Genomic DNA, 4851 nt, shown 5'->3' with positions numbered 1-4851 from the left:
GATGTTTCGATTTAGTGTTATAAATGCGAATTTCACTAGAAAGGACCTAGTAGTGAACTTTGAAAGTATGATGGGGAAATGTGTGATGACTAGTTGCTCATGCATGCAAAAATAAGGGATTTGCATGTCAAATTTCCCCCAACATGAAGTGGCCGCCATGGCAAGAGAGGATGGGCAAAACATGTCATGAAACATGTTTTGTTGGTGCATTAGGGAGAAATAATAAACAAAGGTGTATGGGTAAGAAAAGAATGAAAAAAAAATGTGTGTGAGTGTGGTATTCCCCCATTGCCGTGAGTTGTAGAGAAAGAAAGAAAAATTTTGTTCATCCTTTCTTTGAGCCAAAACTAAGGAAGAAGGAGGATTTTTGCTTCATGCTTGGTTTGGAAGAGATCTAGAAGGAGATTTGGCTAAGTTTGCATCAAGATTAAGCTCAAGAGCTAAGAGGGCCACAATTGGACAAGGGAAGGAAAAGTGATCGAATAGCCGTAAAGCCGTTCGACAACATCCGAGGTAAGTCCTCAAGAAGTGACCTTACTTGAATTATGTGGAATGAAATATGGATGTATTGATTATTGATTTATGTGTGTATGAGTATTCAATAATGCCCGGCTAAGTCCCAAGGCGATTATGCTAGTGATTATAATTGTGTTTGAGCCTTAGTAACGAGAATGAAATATGTATGTCCAATGATTATTGATGTATGTGTGCATGAGAAATTGAATGATATCCGGGCTAAGCCCCAAGACAATTATGCTGGAAATTATATCCGGTTAAGACCAAGGCAATTGTGCTAGTGGCTACATTCGGCTAAGACCAAGGCATTCGTATGAGACATTCTATCCGGCTAAGACCAAGGCATTTGTGCACATGGTTATATCCGGTTGTATTCAAGAATCTTGGGCTGGAGGTGAGTGTTGGTTGCTGTAATAAATTCAATTAGTACACTCGAGAAGCCCAAAGAATAAGGTACGCTTATATGTGCATTGAAAGTTGACATGTTTGAGCAACATTTGCTCAATCGACTAATGAATTTCAGTTATTGAATTGATTGATACTTTGTGAAAGTATATAATGATGAAGTGTGAAGTAAGAATGTGTATTAATGAAATGATGCATTTGGCTATGTGAATGTATTGCTGTAATTAGAGTTGATTATATTCCTTGAGACTTACTAAGCATAAAATGCTTACCCGTTGCTTTGGCTCTCTGTTTTATAGATTTCGCCGATAGCAATCGGATTCGGATCAATAAAGTCAAGTCATCCACACTATCAACGCCTCTATTTTGGTATAAATTTTGGTTGAACTTTGAAATGGCATGTATAGGACTACCCTTGTTGGTTAAATATGTTGTGATGTATTTGTGTATGGCCATGCGAAAATGGCTCGTAAAAGTGAAGTATCGACTTAGACTATTTGCGGTTTGTTAACCCCTCGTGTCCGACACCGGCGATGGTCTCGGGTTCGGGGTGTTACAATTTTATTGGTATCAGAGCCACGGTTTAGTCGATTCTAGGACTACCGTGATGTGTTTGGGGTCTAGCTATACATGCCATTAAATGATGACTCGATAGTGTGGTGATTTCGACAATTTGACTTTGTGTTTGTTTATAGCAATGGATCCCGATCCCAACCGAAGCGATAGCTGATGATGTGGAGAGTGTGGCGCTGCTCCGCGCAAGGGACAAATAGGCGGACTCTCAACCTATGGCCAGACAATCCGAATGACGAGGCTAGGCAAGCCTTTTATAGTGTGATGAACGAATGGTTTAATCAATACATTCGAACTAACACGGCTGTTCCACAACCTCCATTCCCAACAAATGCAACCCCAAGACCTACAATACCTCCGTGGATCGACCAAATAAGGTCAAGTAAGCCCCAATCGATGAGATTCAAAACATGGGGCCACCAATTTAAGGCTACGGATGATGATGATGTTGAGCGAGCTGAATTTTGGTTGATAACACTATCCGGTGCTCGATGAGCTATCCTGCACACCGATGAGTGCTTAAAGTGTACCATCTCCTTGCTACGTGAGTCCGCCTACTATTGGTGGAGTACTCGACTTCGTGGTACCTAGAGAGCAAGTGACTTGGGAATTCTTTCAAACCGAAGTTCAAAAAGTATATCACCGAGATTCATCGACCAAAAGCGAAGGGAATTCCTTGACCTTAAGCAAGGTTCTATGTCGCCATCGATCACTACTAACGAAAATTTGTGAGGCTTAGCCAGACGCGAGAATGCATTTCGTCCAAGCCATTATGTGTAAACGCTTCGAGGATGGGCTGAATGATGATATAAGGATGTTCGTTGGCATTCTCGAGATACGAGAGTTCAGAGTACTTGTTGAGCGAGCTTGTAAAGTCAAGAGCTTAGAAAGGAGAAACAAAAGCTGATGTGGAACCGGAGAATTCGAAAGAGGTCCTCGGAAAGTCTCTTCAACAAGCATCAAAGAGATTTCGAGATGATGCGAGCCGGTCTAGAGGCGTTTCGGGCTTTTCTAGACGAGGACGCGATCGACCCCCTGTGACCACACGAGTCACTTCGATCACCAGTGGTGGAAATGATCACCGAGAGAGGGCGGAGTGTCCACATTGTGGCAAATGGCATTCGGGGAGCTGTTGGTTTCGTGATCGCTCCTGCTATAAGTGTGGGTCGGCCGACCACTTTATGAAGGATTGCCCGAGGATGCATGAACAGAATGTAAGTCAGAGTGGAAACCCGGGTGCTACCACTGCTCGAGGTAGGCCACCTAGAAATATGGGCAATGTCAGTGGCGGTCAGAGAGGATCTAGAGATGCTACCATCAGATCTGAGGCTCGTGCTCCTGTAACACCCCAAAACCCGAGACCATCGCCGGTGTCGGACCCGAGGGTTAACAAACCAAGTTCACATGTTTTTGCCCACCAATTTGACTTTTCCAGTCAGGCTGGAAAACTGCGTCACTGTCGCCTTAAAAATCATATCTCGAGTTTCAAAACTCGGAAACTGGTTTCGTAAATTTTCCCTGAATTTAGACTCATATATCCATCCATGGATTTATTTCTAGGATTTTGGTCGGGCCAATTGGTACAGTTTATTAGTTAAAGTTACCCTGTTACAGGGATCGACTGCTCCGACCTTCGCGCGGTATAACTTGAATATCTCTCTGTACAGGGCTTTAATTCTGGTGTCGTTTGTTTCTAATGAAACTAGACTCAAAATGGAATCTGTACATATAAGATATATCTCCTAATTCTTTTGGATAATTTATAGTGAATTTTAAAGTTGCGACAGGGAACCCAGAAACCATTCTGGCCCTGTCTCACAATAGCTTTAATATCTCTTAACCTGTAACTCCTATGACCGTTTCATTTCTTCCATATGAAAATAGACTCATCAAGGTTCATTTACATAGCTTATTCACTATCTAATTCCATTCCTATGAATTTTGGTGATTTTTCACATTCATGCCACTGCAGCTGGCAGCATCTGTTTTAAGATAGGACTCACCTATTTGGTGGTCTCCATGATTCAACTAGCCTTACCATACATAGGTTCATATATGATCATTTTAACCGTGCCAATGGCTGATCATATGACAACATTCTCATTTCCAAGCCATAGTCACATCATGACACAAAATATATACATACAACCCACAATTAGTCTAAGTTCATACTTCCCTTTTCGAGCCATTTTCGCACGGCCGTACATACTTACATTACAACATATTTAACAAACAAGGGGTAGTCCTATACATGCCATCTCAAGTTCAAACAAAAATTTATACCAAAATGGAGGCTTGATAGTGTGGATGACTTCGACTTCAACGATCCCAAATCCGATTGCCTCGAGCGAAATCTAGAAAACTAAGAGCCAAAGCAACGGGGTAAGCATTTTTTTATGCTTAGTAAGTCTCAAGGAATATAATGAACTATAATTTACAGCAATACATTCACATAGCCAAATGCATCATTTCATTAATACACATTCTTACTTCATACTTCATCATTGTATAAGTTCGCAAAGCATCAATCAATTCAATAACTGAAATTCATTAGTCGATTGAGCGAATGTTGCTCAAACACGTCGACTTTCCAATGCACATATAACGTACCTTATCCTTTGGGCTGTCCGAGTGTACTAATTAAATTCATTTCAGCAACCAACACTCACCTCCAGCCCAAGATTCTTCGGAATATAACCGGATATAATCACGTGCACAAATGCCTTCGGTCTTAGCCGGATAGAATAACTCGCACGAATGCCTTGGCCTTAGCCCGGATATAACCACTAGCACAATTGCCTTCGGGTCTTAACCCGGATATAATTTCCAGCATAATTGTCTTCGGGCTTAGCCCGGATATCATTCAATTTCTCATGCACACATACATCAATAATCATTGGACATACATATTTCATTTTCGTTACTAAGGCTCAAACACAATTAATATCATTAGCACATTCGCCTTGGGACTTAGCCCGGTGGAATTCAAATACTCATACACACATAATCAATAATCATACACATCCATATTTCATCTCACATAATTCAAGTAAGGTCACTTCTTGAGGACTTACCTCGGATGTTGTCGAACGGCTTTTTCGGCTATTCGATCACCTTTTCCTTCCCCTTGTCCAATTGTGGCCCTCTTGGCTCTTGAGCTAATTCAAACAAATTCAATTTATTAAAACCTCATTGTGCTTGCTTATGGCCGAATATGACAAGGATTTTAGATGGTCATATGGCCACTCTTTAGCTTGAATACACAATGGTCATGCACATTTTATACTACATCAAGCAATTCAATACAATTTGTTTGAACATCAAGGAAATGCTAAGGCCTTCAATGGGCTACCCAAG

General features: G+C 41.2%; 1 long non-coding RNA gene across 1 annotated transcript; it reads right to left on the bottom strand.

Annotated features, from left to right (window-relative positions):
- Window positions 1-3649: 3649 nt before the first annotated feature.
- On the bottom strand, window positions 3650-4628 carry LOC128294017 (uncharacterized). The gene is made up of 2 exons (XR_008284185.1): window positions 4569-4628; window positions 3650-3856 (listed from the first exon to the last, which is right to left on the bottom strand). It is a non-coding gene; the product is annotated as an uncharacterized LOC128294017 (long non-coding RNA).
- Window positions 4629-4851: the final 223 nt, after the last annotated feature.

This window comes from Gossypium arboreum, chromosome 6, assembly GCF_025698485.1.
Source record: "Gossypium arboreum isolate Shixiya-1 chromosome 6, ASM2569848v2, whole genome shotgun sequence".
Classification (NCBI taxonomy): domain Eukaryota; kingdom Viridiplantae; phylum Streptophyta; class Magnoliopsida; order Malvales; family Malvaceae; genus Gossypium; species Gossypium arboreum.
The sequence above is the reverse complement of the archived record's forward strand: the minus strand, read 5'-3'. Positions and strand labels throughout refer to the sequence as shown.